Here is an 18572-nt window from a genome sequence, read left to right on the forward strand (position 1 = left end):
GGAGCAGACCTCCTCATTCCTGCAGCACGAGGGCTTTATGGTTGTTTATGAGCGCCAAAAGTGGCGGATCTGTTCGGTGAAATATCTGACTGCGTGTCACCGCATCCCTAAGGACTGTTTGGCGAAATATTTGACTGCATGTCACTGCATAACAAACGACTGAAGGGATATAACTAGAGAAATCTCCACTGTGCTGAGCGAGAGCGCTCACTGAACGGCGCAGCATCGATGACGTAAGTGTGCAGAAGCCCGATTGTATGTGAGTGCGAGCCGTCGGGGGAAACTGTAACTGGTTCGGGGCAACTGTACATAGTGTGAGTACAGCCTTAGTATCAGTGTGTTAGCCTTAAGGATATTTAGCTAGTGCTGCTTCAAGCGAGTGACAATTTACATTCGGGAGATATCAACATTCAAAGCATCACTTCCGCCTAAATGAATGAATGATTTTTTTTTTTGTCATCGCATACTTCAGTTTCTCGTCAAATCTTGTTACTAATCAAAGGCTCTTTAGTATCTAGAGTATCTATTTGCAATTTTTTTATTCAAAAATTTATCCTTACAAGGAAACTGGTATATAGACTAGTGATGGGTCGTTTATGAACGATTCATTCATTATGAACAAATCTTCAATGTGATTAGGGAACTACGAGTCCTCTCAGGGAGTGATTTGTTCATCCGCGCGTGCGCACATTTGTGCAGGTGGTATCGTTCATTTTAAGACTTTTGAATCATTCATCGCGGAAAGGCAGAAGCCAATCATATGCGTTTAGAGCCGGAAAAAGAATTGATCCATTCATCTTACGAGTCCTCTTTCGGGTCCGAGTCATTCGGTTATCACAGGCCAATCATATGCGTTTAGAGCCGGAAAAAGAATTGAACCATTCATTTTTCGAGTCAGTACGTTTGTAGTGTGAGTGCAAAACATGCCTAAGCCCGAAACTGAAAGCGAGGCGTGACTTTTAAGGGGCTGTTTCATATGGATTTATTAATCATTCTTACTGTTCAGTAAACGCAAACTGCCGTAGTTTATTAAAGACGCAAACCCCTCACTGCACGACAGCTGCACCTTCAGCAGACCTCCTAATTCCTGCAGCACGAGGACTTTATGGTTGTTTATGAGCGTCAAAAGTGGCGGATCTGTATGGCGAGTCACTGCATATTAAACGACTTAAACAATTTAACTAAAGAAATGTCCACTGTGCTGAGCGAGAGCGCTTCTTTCCATCGATGATGTAAGCGTGCTCAGGCGCGAATGCAATGTGAGTGTGGACCGTCGGGGGAGACGGGAGGGGGGACAAGCGTGCATTGGCCCGGTTCAAGGCAACTATAGTGCTAGTACGCCCTGAAATAGCCAATCGGAGAATACTGTCGGTCAGAATACACTAAATATCCCTCAGAATGCTGAAAACAAATGTTTTATTCATAAATGATGCCATTAAAAAAATGCATAAATGAAGCATGCATTACACAAACTAACCGAAATAAAGTTGACCCCCTCTCTAATCGTCAGTGTATATTTCGCACACTGGTTCCAACCCTAGTTAAACACACCTGATCAAACTAATTGAGTCCTTTAGGCTTGTTTGAAACCTACAGGTGATGCCGCAGTCACGATGGAGTTTGTGCTTGCGAAATTCTGTCGTACAGCGCTGCGAAAAGGGGCGGGGTTAAACAAGATGATTAGACATTTACAAAAGCGAGCGATTGGTCCATAATTAAAATTTCTGTTCAGAGAGGTCACGTTTTAACCCTGGATATGTCTCACGCAATCACATGATGCGATATCCCGGGTCAGAGTTTATCAAGCTCGAACTTTGCAAGGCAGCAAACTTGTCGCACAAGCTTGCGTTTCCATCCTACTGGAAGTCTATGGGGAGAAAAGTGCAGTGTGACCACAGCCTTAAGCCTGGTTTATACTTCTGCGTCAAGTGACCGGCATAACCCACGGCGCAGGCAACGCGCGTGGCTGTGCATTTATACTTCTGCGCGCTGTCTCTGTCGGTCTGCATTAACCCTTCAGAAACGCTAGTTGGCAGTGAGGTGTAAATGTTCCGCTGTGTCGAGTGTCTTCGCTACTTTTTTGCATTTCCTAAACATTTCCGGGATGTACAAGTGGCTCAAACTCGCTCATTTTGAGGCAGGAACCGGCGGGCGTGCAACAACTTTAACTATGAGGTAAACACAAAACAAAACTTTCCATCCGGAGCTCCTTCACGGGACTCCACACTTGTAAACAATCGCTCGCGCGGCGTCGCGCCATTCGCGCGGCTCTCGGTCCCGCCCAGACTCGTCAGCGCTACCAATCACAGAGCTTACGCTACGCGTCGTTGTGATGTGTAGTTACATTTTTTGAGAGGTGCACGTCAGCGATGCCGACGGCCACGGTAAAGGGCTATGCGTCAGCGCCGTAGCATACGCCGGTGTTTGACGCAGAAGTATAAATCAGCCTTTAGTGTGTTATTGTTGAGTTGGAACCCAATAGTTTGACACCTCTGATTTATAGGGATAGTTCAGCCAAAACTGAAAATTCTGTCATCGTTTATTTACAAGTTTTGAAACATGTTGGAAAGCAGTTACCATTAACTTCAATAGTATATGTTTTTCCTCCTCTGCAATGGTTATAAGTTGCTCTTATGTGTTCATCAACCAATGTAGAAGTAATTGAGGGAAATTAAATGGTGAATAAATGTTCATTTTTAGGGTGAACCATCACTTTAAAAAGCTCTACTGTGAGATTTGAATGTTTGCAGTACAGTTGTTTCATAGTATAATGACTTCAGATGGAACATTCTCATCACTTGATGTCAGCCGCCCACCTTTAATAAGTTAACCAATGCATTTCCTCTTTACTTTTATAGTTGAAGGTCTAAAAGTTTTGAATGTCAGGTGACCAAACCACCCCATATACATATATTTGTTGGCACCATCACAATGTGCTCATTGTCCCCAGTGCATCGTGGAGTTTATAAACAGATTGTTCTGCCCAGGAAACTGCAGTCAGTGTTGTCAAGGCGTTCACTGAGCCTCTGTTCATTCACAACCTACAGACAGATTTTGAATCGTTGCGGCAAACCGTGTCGGGTGAAGTGGGCGTCGCCAAGCGCGCTCAAGAGAAAGTCTGTGTGTGTGGACCTGTGACTCTACATGAATGACTCAAGTGAATAACACCCGTGAAACCACTATTTCAAAAGGAAAAAGAGGAGGAACAGGGCACATCTTCAACATTCGCAGTGGAACTAGTGTGCGCCACTGCGCAAAGTCTCTCCAAAGTCACTTGGTAACTTTGGCGCACAAGTGCAGCTTCATTCTCATGGTTTTCATTGCGGGTAAGTGCACATTAAACTCCCTAATCCACTGACTGTTCATTGTTTAAAAAAATATATCAAGTTTAAAAATGTTTGCTCACTTCTGCTGCATTTTATAACAGCCTCTAAACTTTTACAGTTAGATGGTGTCCTCTGCTCTAGTAGTCTAGTATAAAAATGAGTCAGAATGTGCGCGTGCACTGCTGTGTGTTCCTCCAGTCACCAAGACTGGATGTTTTCTAAAGTGCTGCCAGAGCAATAATGCATTTGATCAGTGCATACTTAGTATGCTTCGAGGTGTGCTGTCATTTCCAAAGAAACTTTGCAGGCGTTCTTACATAAGATGCATTGAGTTATTCGGGTCATTTTATTCTCATTGGGCGCTCGATGAACATATAAGAGGAAGCCTGCGGTGCAAGCATGAGATAGTGTTTCTGACTTCCTGTTCCTCTTCAGAAAAGACACTTTTATTTGGAATTGCTACGCGCGTTTCCATATGGCAAGCACACAGATTTAGCGCATTGTTTATGAGTTTTTAGGTGCTTAAGAGAGTGTAGGCGTCTCCAAACTGCTCTTGCGACTTAAACTCACATGAAGGCATGATTTGTTGTCGTGCAGCGAAGCGTTTGACCCGTTAGCGAGGCCCGGTCTGTGGTTACTTACTGTGTCGAGTCACGTACTTGGTAGTTCCAGAGTACGTCACGCTGAGGGGGCGTGGCCCGCGGCTTGTCAAATTCCACATCTGAGCGTTTGTATCTGGGTAGAAAAGAGCGCGCGTGTGTTGGCTGCGTTTCAAACCGTGTGCTTCTCACTTCCTAGATGACGACCTGCTAGGGTGCATACTTGTAATGCGCCGAATGTATTTATAGTGGACGTCTACAGAACTTTCTTCAGTACGTTTATCGATCAGTCATCGAGCTTGTGTTAAAACTGAACCTTATTTAAATATAAATGGAGTATGGAAACTAATTTATTTAAGCTAGTATGTAGTATTTATTGAAGCTAGTATCGTTTTATGCTTAAAACCCACAGAAACAAGACAATAAAACATTATAAACCCAGAGTGATAGAAGTTAATATAAATAATAATAGCCTAATAAAAATATTACAATTACAGACAAGCACGACCTTTACATTAAGCAAATGTTTAGAAAATATAACACGCATGGAGAGTGTAATTGCCCTTATGCTATTTTTAATTCATTTTATATTTGCGTGACGCGCTCAGACGCGACGCAACGACCCAAGACGTTAATCATGACGCATGAAACAGCACTCGCCCCTAAGCGTTAATCAACTTTTGACCCTTTTTAGTGTGAGAAAGCGATATAATCCCACTCTTTTGAAGCTGTTTTCTCCTTATTCGTGTTGTTTAACCGTCACCTAGAACTTCCTCTCATCGCCCATTCATGTGGGTTGGTAGCCGCGGCCCGCGCCTGAGGTAATTTCCAAAATCCACACACTATTAGACAAACATGAGAAAAAACGACATAATAGCTTGAGCATAGTATAGTTTCTTAATAAGTTCTCTATAAGAATCGAGATATAATGATGAAAACCTGTCAAAAAGCATCATGTTGAGTGGTTTAACTCCTTAACTGCCCACTTTTTGAGTTCAGACTTGAAAATAGTGTAGCCTATGATGGCAGGCACATGATTTATAGGCTAGTTTGTCAACTTATGTTTAAGTTTATACAAAAAATAAATAAATAAATAAATAACAACAATTGATTAAGAAAAGTACTGAAAACGTCCAAGAGCTTGGGATGTTAGAAACCAGTACTTCCATAAGAGTCTTGTTTCTAACACAGGCCTAATATTTACTAGTATTTTGGTGTGTTCAACAGAAAAATAATTATCAAAACACTCAAAGATGTTTGTGACGAGTAAAATATGAGTAAATGAAGACATGGTGTCTTATTTTTTTGTGAATTATTTCTTTAGTAAGGTTAAAATATAGAAATAAAATTGACATATTGGCCCAAACCCATGTTTCTGGTTCACTGAATATACCAGCATGGAAATAAATGATGTATTATTAGCATTAACATGCCAATGCATCTCATTCAGTTTAATCACCTGATCTAAATTAATGAAATACACTATAATGTGAAACACATTTGACTATTTTAGGAGAGCAGCTAAAGAAATACACCAAAATACCATAGTTTTACCTTGACTAACAGGAAGGGGGCACTTTCTTTGTGTATGACTATGCAAAGTCAGTTCACAGTGCACATTTGGTGATCAGTACTGAAAGTGTCCAAAAGCCCGGGATGTTGAAAACCAGTAACCATTTACTTCCATACGAGTCATGTTTCCAACACAGGCCTAATATTTACTAGTATTTTTGTGTGTTCAACAGAAAAATAATTATCAAAACACTCAAAGATGTTTGTGACGAGTGAAAGATGAGTAAATGAAGACAGAATGTTGTATTTATATGTGAATTATTCCTTTTAGGAGGCTAAAAAATATAGAAATAACTTTGACATATAGGCCCAAATTCAAGTTTCTGGCATGGTTCATTTATTTATTTTTCATGCTGGTATATTCAGTGATGTATTAGCATTAACATGCCTATACATTTCATTCAGTTGAATAACATGGTCTAAATAATTAAATACGCTTTAAAATGAAACACATTTGACTATTATAGCAGAGTAGCTAAAGGAATACACCAAAATACCATAGTTTTACACTGACTGTAACAGGAAAGGGGGCGTTTTCTTCGTGTATGACTGTGCAAAGTCAATTCACAGTGCACATTTGCAATGCTGGTGATTATTTGCACATCTGAAGTGAAGGAAGGAGCAGGCATTGAACTGAAAGTAAGCACTCTAAGAAGTCATCATGTGTTTTTAGTCTCACATTTGTAGCTTATTTTACACTGCCTACTATTAGTTAGGCAGCTCTGGTTTCCAGTAAAACCTGTTACTGCTGTGTGTATAGGCGGAAGCGAGTTTACATTCATAAAAAATACTCTAGTTGTGTCTTTTGTTCTGTTTCAGATGGGTTTGAAATGACTGTATGCTATCAAACCCTGTTCGTTGGTATAGTTTGTGGGTTTGTAGACCGTGCATGATATTTCAAAGCTTGACGCGATTCATTTTCGGTTCTGAGGTTGAGTGTGTGAGAGGGAAACCTGTGAATCACAGGCCTACTTTTTCTGTCTGATCAGTCAGACTAGGAAAAAGAAACCTAAAAGGCGAAATCTAAATATATTTCTTTAAAACGATGCTCGTCTGACAGATAAATGCTAATGAGTCAACTAGACATGTGGCCCACGTGCTCTGATGAATTATCCGAGGGCGTCATGTGTTTCTCCTAGGTTGTTCTGCCATCTAGTGGACATCTATGTCAACTACTATAAACTTCAACTGAAGTGAATGTAATTAAAGTGATATTTCACCCAACAATTTAAATTATCTTATTTATTCATTCTTGTTTCAAAATGTTATCTGTTAAACACACTTGATTAATTTTATTTGGAATGACTAACAGTAATTAAAGCAACACCGCATCCAAATAATCACAAGGAGCCCATGATATTTCACAGTACAAGCAATAGATACAACCATTGAGTTTCATTTGCGTGACAATATTAATGCACTCGATCCATTCTGTGCACAGTAGTAAATAAATGGATTAAGGATAGAGATGGCATTGTCTTCTCCACACATGAAGACTGCCTATTATTGCAGACACAGAACAATACTTTGCAATTTGTTTCGAGTCTTTTTTTTACTGAGTCCGGCAATTTGTAGTCCCCTCACACACAGTTTATGAACGTGCCCTATTAAAACCACTAAATTTGTGTTGCAGCCACACATTTTTAGAGCATTTACTAATGGTTGATATTTCAGCATTTTTTTCTGTATAGCACAAATCCATATACGTGTCAAAACAGCAGCCTACGTCCATAATCAGAATGTTTTTCAATTCTTCATTCCCAACAATAATATCAGGAGTGTTTGGAAAATCTCTAATGACAGTATTCAGAACATGTGAACATTACTGTTCAATGATGAAAACCCGTACATTCGCACAGTCTTGTTGGTGTATAGTGCACTGTGCACACTGACTCTGTCCGCCTCTTCAGCTGTGATGTTTTCACACACACACACACACACACACACACACACACACACACACACACACACAAAGATATTTTTAGGTAGAAACCTGTAACCATTGACTCTCATTGTATTTGTTTTTCACACCATGGAGGTGAAAATTCCTCCCTCAGAGATGAAACCTTTTATCAATGTTTACGTTTTAAATAAGTGGCAAGAAGAGTGGAAGTGGCCTTGGAAAATAACAAATTGTATGAAATACAACCTGAAATTCCAAACAGAGTTTGAAGACATTATTAGACTAGAGTTAATCAAGTGATTTTTACCAGATTTCGTATAGACCAGTTACCAACCTACGACACACATGACGTCACACGGGTCCCCGGTTGCAAAAAAAAAGACAGGCTGCAACAGTAAACATGTGGTGTTGTGTGGTAGGGTGCCAAATTCGAAAAAAAAACGTAACTTTTACCGTACACCACACTGCTTTAATGCTAACTGCAGACGTCTTTGGCTAAAAGGGAGCTGAATGAAGTGACAACCTAATTAGAAATGCTGGACGCTGCAGTTCTCATGTTATATCTGATAAGTTCACGCTATGCTGAATCATACACGTTACTCGTTTTTGATTGCAGAAATGATTTCAGCAAAAATAGTTAAATATGGTGAATTAAACTGCGAACACTGAATGCTTAGAATGAAACGTGAAAGTTATTAAGGTAAAGTTGGTTTTGGTATTTTCACACATTCATTCAGTGACAACTTGTGACACACTCCCTAAATTGTTTACCGCGGCACTTTGAATATTCAGTCTGAAATAACCTGCAAGTGTGACTGGAAAACAACATTTATTCGACTGTGAACAATGTTGCACTTTGATAGTGGTTGGCTGCTAATTTGATTTCGCTATTAAGAGTTTGCAAATAATACTTTAATGAAATTATATTATTAAGGAGAAAGTCCGGATATAAAACCAACTTTACCTTTATGTATGTGTTCACATACTCTGCCGTACAGGTGCAGTTCGCTGTCAGAATGCAGTACTTTTGCTTGTTGATGATTTCCCAGGCCTTGTACAGCTCCGTCTTCTTTCCTTGTCTTTGCTAGTCAGAACCTCGGTTTTTAGCATTTCTTCTTGCACATGACCACACAGAACAACATTGTTGGCATCCAAAGACTTGTAGGCCTTTAGCTTCTCTCTTGTAAAATCACTTGGAGCATTAATGAGAGTTGTGAATTTTGGGGCTGGATGCTTGGTCATTTCGTCTTATCCGATATCCATTGTTAGGGTGCTATCGCAGATGGACCTGTCAGGTGATCGAGGCTCACTTTAACGTTAATTTTGCAGAATAACTACGCTTATCACTGGGTGACGAGCTGTTATAATACGATGAAAGCATTATGTAAATAATAAATATATATATAATATGTAATCAATATAACTTTTCTCCAAGACAACAACAAATTCAGTACGCATTGGATGTCATTCCCTCACTGTAAATGAGGGAATGAGCTGCAGTTGTTTTGGAAGGAGGTGCTTGGTGGTGTGGTCTGTGAAATGGTTGGAGAATTTGTTCCTTTGAAGCTAAAACTTCCTAAAAAGCTAAAACTGTTTATTACATATATATCCTGAAAATTTGTCAGTGAATGCAAACAAAAAGAAACTTATAGATTTCAGCTTTATACAAGCTAAACGTGTTATAGCTTTGGTATGGAAAAACACGCAAAGACCTGTTCTTGCACAATGGATAAAGAAAATGTCTGATAATCTTGCTCTTGAAAAATTAACATACGTAATCAGAGGTTAAGCAGAGACTTTTAAAAAAGTGTGATCTCCTTATCCCCTTTCAGTTGCTTTATAAATGGATAGAAAAAAGTATGTCTCTGGAAAGATGACTGTAATTTAAAATTCAATCTGATAGTTTTTTTTGTATATGTATATATATATATATATATATATATATATATATATATATATATATATATATATATATATATATATATATATATATATATATATACACACACACACACACACACACACACACATACCTATATTTATATCCAAGAAAAAAAAGAAGAAAAAAAATATATATATATATGAAAACAATTTTTTTGTATTTGTATTTTTTATAGTATTGTATTTTATTCTAACATTCTGTACTGTTTGTTGGGTTTTGTATTATAATTAAAGTCAATAAAAATAAAGTTGGAAAAAAAACAAACAAACAAACAAAAAACTATAATAGAGTTCCAGAAGAGTTTGCCTCTAGGAGTAATTTTTATACGTGTTTCATAGTAATAGTTTATAATGACGGTGACGTAATGAGCTGTGACGAAGTGCGCTTCTAGTTTATTCGACCTTTGTCCACCAGATGGCGGTGTTTGCAAGATTTCTGACAAACTATGTCTTTAATTCTTTATTTCTTTATATATATATATATATATATATATATATATATATATATATATATATATATATATATATATATATATATATAATTTTTTTTTTCATCAATTTAAAAATATAGTAGATAGTAGAAAATTTGTAAAAAACAATAAAAGCCAGGGGATAAAATAATAATATCAATAATAATAATAATGATGATGATAAAGACATACAGAATACATAAAGAGCAAGTAAACAACAACAATGTAATGACGTTAATGAGGAATCTTAAATAGGGCACAACAAGATAGTGTTTTTCCTGAACCTGAGAGCATTTGAAAATATGGTTGCAACTCTCTAATACATACCTTAATAAGTGTCTCATTATTACAGTTCTTCCTAATGTACACTTTCCATAAAGTTGATAATCACTGAAGGAAGTGCTGTGTTCTTGGAATGTTAAGGGGTTTCTGCATCATTGTTTACAAATTATTGTTTACAAAATGTACAGATCTCATGCATGTAGAAGTGCATTGAATAACAATATAAACAGCAGTGATTATACAGTGTAGTTTACCATGATAATATCATGCCTTTAACGCTTGCTAATATGTATTATACTATACTCTAAAGCTAAAATACACTCATTTTATCATCATTAGTAGTAGTCGTAGTGTAAATACACAATAGAAAATAATAGTATTATTATCATTAGGAATACTAGAAAAAAACATGTAACAGAAAATAATTGTATTACTGTTATAGTACACTTCTTCTTCCTCTTCTTAGTTTGTTTCCATGCACACATACACACGATGCCTTTTTGTTACTATTAATATTATTTGTATATCAGTGTGTTTGTGTGTGTGTGTTTATAAAAAACTAAAAGCAAGATCACATGAGTAGCAGTGCGATATGGCTGTATATCAGCACTGGTGGGAGGCGTGCATTTGGCTCATGGCCGCAGGCCGAGTGCCTTAGTGCGAAGATGTAGAGCTATATCGAACTGCTACTCGTGTGATATTGTGTTTATGCAATAGTTTGATGGCATAATCGTGTATATTTGATCGTAATCTAGGAAGAGTCTGTAAAATAAGTGTTTTTCTGTAAACAATTTAATGAAATTATCTGTAGATTTATTATTTTTTGCACTTTATTTCAACAAAAATTTTTTACCGTAATTTTATGTTTTTTGTTTGGCAGCCGGTCGTTTCACTTAGCTGTCAGTCATTTTACCTTATTTTTTTTTTTTTTTACGATTTTTTTATTTTTTATTTTTACAGAGAAAGTAATTACAATTTATTACTTTAATTTTACGTAATTTTAAATGTACTTAAAAAACAGGAAAAAGACAGTGTAAATAATTAATAATTAATCATTTTTTTGTATAAAACAGGAAAATTGCTGTCATTTGTCATTAATTATATAGTACATAAAATAACAGTCAAGCTGTTAATTTACAGGTATTGTTTGTAATTTTTACGGACTTTTGAATATAATTTAAAATAACAGAAAAAATACTGTATGAATAATACTGTAATTTCCCTGTATAAAAAACACAAATGTCAGTAATTTGTCTTTAATGATAAAGTTCCTAAAATGAAAATCAAACTGTTAATATAGAGAGATTGTTTGTCATTTTACTAGGTTTTAAATATAATTTGAAATGACAAAAAATTACTGTAAAAAATTTAGAGATATTTTCTGTAAAATATTGTTTTTTTACAGTGTAAGTTAGGTAATTAGACAGCTTTTATAAAAAAATAGTTTATAAAAACAATAAATTATAGATGGTTATCTTGAAAATCTACAGCACTTATATAATTTCTGTTGACGTTACTGCAGCTTCAACTGATTTTTAAGGAAACTCATACTTGCGCGAAGTGTCTGATCAAAAGCACAACAAGAACTTGCAAACTCCACACAGAAATGCCAACTGACCCAGCTGGGACTCGAACCAGCGACCTTTTTGCTGTGAGGCGACAGTGCTAACCACTGATCCACCGTGCATTTATGAAGTGTTTGAGCGATGACCAAAATACCTTAGTGGAATGACCACTCGTTTTGAACAGGCGGATACCCCGACCGCAGTCAAAATTCGCTCTTTTTGATTTCTCCATCATCATTTGTTTCACCTTTGCAGGGATGGATTTTAATGTTATAACAAATGATTTGATTACTTTTGCGCGCTAATCGAAATGCATTACATGACTGTTCATTTACTGTGCAAGCCCAGCCTGACCTGACCCTGTTTTACAAAGCCCAGTTGGGTTTGGGCAAAGATCTTCAGCTCTATTTTGTAATGATATAGCCAAGAGCAACTTAACAAGTCACACTTTCTCTAGTCGTCCCTCAGACAATCGTGAGCATCTATAATGTGTTCATTCAAGCACTGAAGCTCATTTGTCTATGTGTGTGTGTGTGTGTGTGTCAGTAAAGCTGCTTTGTCATCATGAGTGTGTAGCATTCTGCTGGTCATATGAGCCTATGCCAGAGATTATTGATCAGCCTTACAGGTCTATTGTGTTTGACAGCGGGATTCACCGGAGTCTGGTGTCCCAGGAGGAGCCTGTAAGAGTAGAGTATTGATCACGGGTTTTGTGCGGTGCGCAGTGAGAATCAAGCTGGAGTGTGTTCTCACAGGCTCAGCTGTACAAGGAAGAGCATGTGTGTGTTTAATGTGATCCAGACATCACCTCTTCTTACTGACTGGCTGTGCACTTGTTTGCTCTTTGTTTTGTCCACCTTTTTATGCCCCACGACACCCTCCGTCAATTAGAGTGAGTTGTGTTATAGGAGTATAGTTCACCTGCAGAATGAATGATGTCATTTACTCCAGGCTTTGACATATGCTTTTATTTGGAAAGTAACAAGTTACAAAATACTCAAATTACTGTAATTGAGTAGTTCTCCTCATGAATTGTAATTTACTAAGTAGTTATAAAAATGTGTACTTTTACTCTTCCTTGAGTACATTCTTAGTGCAGTATTGCTACCAGCCTAGTTTGATTGAATCGCACTAGAGTTCGTTTTAATCAGAGTTCGTATAATCGCGGTTCGTCATATTCGATAAAGGTGTCACGATCCTCCAAATCCTCGATTCGATTACATTTTCGATTCTAAAGGCATGATTCGATTCGATTTTCGATTATGAATAATTAATTAATTAATAACAAATTAATTATTAGTAGCCTACCGTTTAAACTACCTGACCTGCATGGTCTTTGTTTTACCCATAAACAAATCATACAGTAAATGAATAAAGGCAAGACACACACATAATTACCACCTGTCAATCACTTTTTCTGCGGGACTCGTGAATAGGCAGTGATCTGTGTCGTTATAATGGCGTTGGTTAAAAAGACGCACAACCAACAGGAACCAGCCAACAGTATCTGAGGTGTTCGCTAAAATGACTAAGTACCAGTGAGTGAAAGATTGAAGCAGTCCTCTGACTGCCTGGACCTGCTGTCTCGAGCGCATGGCTGTGTATGCGTCTGTGTCTGTGTGGTCACGTGATGTGCATTTACAGAGGTAGACAGGAAGGAGGGCTGCTCAGAAACACTACACGCCACTGTGGATGTCAAATCGTTGTCGTTCTAAAATGCCATTTAAAAACAAAGACAGTGTAAACAGGGCCTGAGTGTGTACTTTTCGTGAGCGGATTTGCAACGGGGGCGGGCGGAGGATCGCGATGCCGGTGTTGTCTATCAGACGAACCGTACGTAACATAACTCACTGGAAATCCAAAATGCTTCCACACCGGCGACTTCATTGAAAGAGGAGAGGGTTTAAGCTCTGTCGACGGGTCTCCTTGCGTCTGCCGATTAACAAGCACTTCAACAAGCCTGTTTTTTCCCGCTTGGCAAGCCAAGCTGACGCGACATGGGGGCGTGGCAGCATCGACGATTCTATTTTTTGATTCGATAATCGAAATTGAGCATAAATTTCGATCGATTTCGATTAAAAATCAAAATCGTGACACCCCTAGTTATCGAGTTCGCACCAAAAGTGGACCAAATAAGTGTACCGAGACCTGCTTAAACAGGTGGTCTTGGTACGCTTTCAAACGAACCCTGGAGCGGTTCGTTTGTGGTGAGAATATGATTCGAACTAAAATGGGTCCAACCGCTAAAAGTACTGCGCCTTTTGGACTAATCCATCTGCCGTAGGCCGATGCGCTGTGCATTATGGGATATGGAGGAAAAATATTTGTTGACAGCGCTTTACCAACAGAGAGAGAGGGGAAAACATTACCTGATGGATCGTTGGTAATATTTCCGCAAGATGACCATGTCGCAGTTTAGCTAAATTAGTTCACGCCTCCTCCTGGAGTGACGTGCGATGCATTAAAACATTGTTTTTTAGTCGCAGCTGCCCTTTATTCTCGAAATGTATAGTTTGTCTAAAGCAGGCATACAATCAGTCAGCGCAGTCGTCCCTCCAGAGTAAAAACATTTTGTGTCTGCCGGTTTTGTTTACTTGCGGAAGTTCATTGGCATTTTCCCGCACGTGAATTCTGACCAATCAATAAGCAGTTGAGGAACTATGTTCAGCAACATCAGGCCAATGAGAGATGTGGATTTGGTCACATGACTGCATTTTGGTTAGTTTCAACTGGTTCAGGCCAAAGCCAGCAGTGTGGTGTGAAAACCACCCAAAGACGGCAGAAAATGCAACAATGCATCATTTATTGCCCTTGGTCCAGACCAAATGAAGCGAACTACAGATGTGAAAGCACCCTTACTCTTACTCCACTACTTTCCTTCAATCTGCAGCCACTACTTTATTTTTCCTTGTCTATGAGGATTAGAAAAATCCCTCGTGTGATTCCTGTCCAATCAAATCCCACACAGAAGGTAAATCGCATCATATTGAACTACCTCAAGACATGGCCGCTTTATAATTGCAGCAAACTGTTTGAAACGTTAAAAGGGTCCAAGAAGTTGTGCAAAATCTTTACACGCACTTAACCAGAGACTGTAGATGCATGTCGTTGAGGAGAAGACGACGGAGGTTTACTGTACACTGTACTCTTGAGCACTTTTAAAAAGGTCTACAACAGATACTTTTACTCTACTTGCATTACACTTTTAGGCAAGTAATGGTACTTTTACTTGACTATGACTTTTCAGTGCTCTTTACATCATTGAGTATATTGTGATAACACATCTGACACTTGTCATTCTGCTGGTCAGCAGTTCAGGACTCATTTTTGTTGTTGTTCATCTGAAGTTTTAATTCCCCTTTTTGTAACTCCTGCCAAAGACCAGATCATGTCCTGATATGGAACAGTTGGGATTTTATAGGGTGTTCATACCTTTTTTACATGACTGTAGTTCTGGAACAGTAATCAGGTGGCTTCAATGTCTTACATTTGTAGTGCATTGCATTAGGAAGCTGGTCTTGCTCTCGCAGGAATGGTGAAATCAGCCTGTTTTGTGATGCAAATGATCTCCACTTCCTGTTGATGGAATTGACGCTGCTCGTAAAGTCAGTCCTGGAGTCACCACAGAATGTTCCAGTTTCATTTTTCAGACTTTTTAAACCCTTTACCTGGTAAACTGTGTGTTGTAGGAGTCGAGAGCGGAGACTTTTTACACGCACGAAACACCTGAGGTGTGAAATGGAGCTGTGTGAATGTTTTATCGTTTTAAATGCTAAAGTGTGCACTTCTTTAGTGTTTCAAAACACTTCTTCAGGGGAATATGGTGGCTGTTTGTGATCGTATCTGGTTTTTTTGTTTTATAGTTTTTCTGAAATTGTTTGTATGAATGTGTAAACGAGGCTTTATTTAATTACAGGTGTACTAATTTGCATACATTTCCAAAGAAATCTGACCTTTGTCTAATAAATAATGTTTAAAAAGTGTCATATTATACACAGGCATACAGTATACAGTTAAAGTCAAAATTATTAAGGATGTCCCAATCAGTTTTTTTGCCCTCAAGTCAGAGTTCTCTATTTTGACGGTCCATGCACAGAGCGCAAAACGCAGGGCGCAAACGCTTTCAGGGCGTGTCAGAACGCATTTTTGCTAATTTAAGGACGGGAAAATCTGCTTTGCGCTGTGGCGCATGAACTAAAAGGGTTGAGTTTATTTTCTTAATGAGTTATAGGTGTGTTTTGAGAATAAACCAATTAGAGTCTTATCTCCCATTCCCTTTAAGAGCCAGCTGCATCGCGCCATACGTGCAGGACGTAAAGTAAGTCTAAGTGGAAAAACTGAGCATTTCACTAGCAAACAGTTAACAGTTTTTTAACAGAAAACTGTTAAACAGAGCATCTACTGCGTGAGAATGAGAGATAATGGATCACTTTCACTTTCGCTCTTGGATAGGGAAACCTTTACGCACAGACATCAATTAGTCTATAAATAATTAATTTTGTTTGTTAAGCGCAAATATTCGTTTCAAAACTATTTCTAAATTCAGTTCTAATTTCCAGCAAACGAATAAATGAACAATAATAACAAAATGTGCTCAAAAACCTGAGTTATATCCTAAAACACATGCTGTACCCCATATGGTCTAAAACCTGACAGGTGGGCAAATCTAAGCTTGTTTTTAATAAAACAAATATAAATCTGGATATAATAAATAATACTGCTAATAATAATAACATTATACAAAAGCAAATTGTTATGAATGAACTGAAAAAGCCTCCCGAGATGAAGAAGACATAAAAGCAGTGATTTTTCATGTTTATGTAGGCTAGAAAATAATATGTTTTGTAATATTTTAATCCTTTATATTTATATCCTATATCTATTATTATTATATCCTATATATATCCTTAATATTTAAATTTTTTCATATGTAAAGATATTTGCCTATTGCTCTCTTGTGTGTATTAAGCAGTGTGTAAGCGAGGCGCAACTCTGAGCCGGAGTTTAGACCGGGTTTGTTTTGGTCTAATGAAAAATCTATTGTAGTTTCTCAAAATAGCGACGCGCCAGCAGTGCGCCTCAGAACGCCTTTCTTTTTAGACCAGAACGCCTATGGGGGCACATATGAGCGCTGATGCATTTGCTATTTAAACGACTCTTGCGCCAAGCTGAAACTACCAAACAAGTATTGCGCCGCGCCTTGCGCCACATTGCGCCGGGTGTATGATAGGGCCCAGAGTCATTTGATTTCGAGTATCTACCAATACCGAAATCCGATATGATACTTTCTATAATACATAAAAAAAATTAAAGAGGAGCAAAGAAACAGATCCAGAATGTTCCTTATTTTTTATTTAATTCACCTGATTTTAACATTAAACAACTGTGTTAAACAGAACTCTTCTGTCAGGTAGCTTGAACAATCAAGTAATTAATATCAAACATTAGTCACTTTTGGACTTTAGTGCCACAGTAAATTAAAAAAATATCTAATATAAAAAGAAACAGCACCTTAACTTAAAATACCTGGCTGGCAATCCCAGGTTTACATATCTCACAGTTTGCTATGACAATGCTGTCATCATCAACTTTAAAATACCTCCAGACCGCTGACATACTCGCGATTTCCACTTCAAGCTGCCTCCGTGTTCTACTTCGCCAACATTTAACCCAAACCTCTGTAACGAAGTGATGTCATGCTGCACACATTGCTGTTTCTTTGTGAAGTAAAGAAAGAGGTCTAACTCTGTGCCACAACATAACTATAAATGTGTTAAAAAATAATGAGAGTATACATGTTATATACATAAATATTCGAGTCCTGATCAGGAGGTAACGTCCGATTTCGATCAAATATCAAACTGCGTGATCGGGCCAGATTTCCGCTCCTGATTGGATCTGGACATCCCTAGTTATAGTTTTGATTATTAGTTATTTATATACTTTTTTCGGGGGGGCTTTTTCAGTTTATTCATGACCATCTGCATTAGTATAATGTTGTTATTATTATTATTAGTATTATTTATTAAATGCATATTTATATTTCTATATTTATTTTCCTGTACCATGTTTGTTTAAGGTTATAAAAATGAATGTACAATGTACATTACAGACATAATCAAAGGCAAATTTTACTAAAAATGTGCAATTGGTTATAGAAATTATGTTAATCCTTCAATATAAGTCAATAGGTAGATGAAGGTAAGGAAAAAAAGAAGAAAAAAGGGAAACATCACAACATCTATAAACACTAACATTGGTGACCAATTAGTCACAACGTCTGGAAAGGCACAATTATATAAAATATATATTTTCCACATCACAGCACAGTCCTATAATATAACATGTTTTATTTTTAATTATAGAAATTATTTTCCCCCCCAAATATTTTGCAAATGATGTATAACAGAGCAAGAATTTTTTCACTGTATTTCCTATAATATTTTTTTCTTCTGGAGAAAGTCTTATTTGTTTTATTTCGGCTAAAATAAAAGCAGTTTTTAATTTTTCAAAAAGCATTTTGTGGTCAATATTATTAGCCCCCTTAAGCCATATTTGTTTTGGTTTGTCTACAGAACAAACCATCGTTATACAATGACTTGCCTAATTAACCTAGTGAAGCCTTTAAATTGCACTTTAAGTATTTATTAAATTTGACATACTGTCTTTTATGATAATTCAACTATATATAATATAATATAGTTAGTGCAGGAGTAAGAAACTTAATTTGAAGCTTTAATATATGCATTTTATTTTAAAATCGACAAGTGAAAAGACATGAAGTGTTTCTTAATTTCTAAAAGTTATTAAAAGATGTTTTGAAGTAAACATATGGATCATTTTTCAAAATTGACCAGTGCATGAAAAATGAAACCATCGCCTGAACGCTTCAGATGACAATGAAGTCTTCGCAT

The 18572-nt window shown here is 37.4% G+C and overlaps 1 long non-coding RNA gene across 1 annotated transcript in view; it reads left to right on the top strand.

The window, feature by feature from the left end:
- Positions 1 to 3136: 3136 nt before the first annotated feature.
- LOC137487444 (uncharacterized) overlaps positions 3137 to 18572 on the top strand; it is an 86246-nt gene continuing 70810 nt past the window's right edge. The window contains exon 1 of the long non-coding RNA XR_011006039.2: positions 3137 to 3326. This is a non-coding gene — a long non-coding RNA (uncharacterized lncRNA). The remainder of the gene's footprint in view (positions 3327 to 18572) is intronic.

This window comes from Danio rerio, chromosome 13 (assembly GCF_049306965.1).
Source record: "Danio rerio strain Tuebingen ecotype United States chromosome 13, GRCz12tu, whole genome shotgun sequence".
Classification (NCBI taxonomy): domain Eukaryota; kingdom Metazoa; phylum Chordata; class Actinopteri; order Cypriniformes; family Danionidae; genus Danio; species Danio rerio.